Below are 564 nucleotides of genomic sequence, written 5' to 3' on the forward strand. Positions count from 1 at the left end.
CCTGACATACAGTGTGTCATTTCATAAATATTTATGGAATAAATTAATTTTAGGTAGAAAGTGCCGTATATGGATCCAACTAATATACAGCAGAATTCAAAGGAAGTAGGATATTTGGGGGCATTAATTGAAGCTCCAAGACGAAGAACTGCTGAAAAGTTGGGTAAGATGCTTACTCAGTGCTACACTGCGCATGTGTGGATGTAACGGCCTCAGGGGATGAGCGGTGTACAACGTGATCCCGGAAATGTCAACATGGCGGAGGGGTCCTACATGTACCTGCTCGCAGACAGGGAACTCTTGCTGAGGGCGCGACTGTCACTGGTGCTCAGTACTGCCCCTGCCCTATGCTCAGGGCTGCAAGGGCCAAGACCAGGAGAGACTCAAGGCGGAAGTCTACCATGGTGGTGAAGCTGAGCCCAGAGCTGCATAAACACTTAATCTTATCAAAATGAGCACAAGCAATCTGAAGGATTCAAGACCACAAAACCTACTGACTGAAATACACTGTATTGTGTATAACAAGAATGGAAGTGTTTGAAGAGAGACCCATTCTGCTAAATT

General features: G+C 45.6%; 1 protein-coding gene across 2 annotated transcripts in view; it reads left to right on the forward strand.

The window, feature by feature from the left end:
- GRIA1 (glutamate ionotropic receptor AMPA type subunit 1) overlaps positions 1–564 on the forward strand; it is a 306,294-nt gene that overhangs the window by 128,216 nt on the left and 177,514 nt on the right. The gene's annotated exons all lie outside the window — the stretch shown is intronic.

Source organism: Monodon monoceros, unplaced genomic scaffold (assembly GCF_005190385.1).
Source record: "Monodon monoceros isolate NGI ecotype Baffin Bay Population unplaced genomic scaffold, NGI_Narwhal_1 Super_Scaffold_12, whole genome shotgun sequence".
In the NCBI taxonomy this organism is placed as follows: Eukaryota; Metazoa; Chordata; class Mammalia; order Artiodactyla; family Monodontidae; genus Monodon; species Monodon monoceros.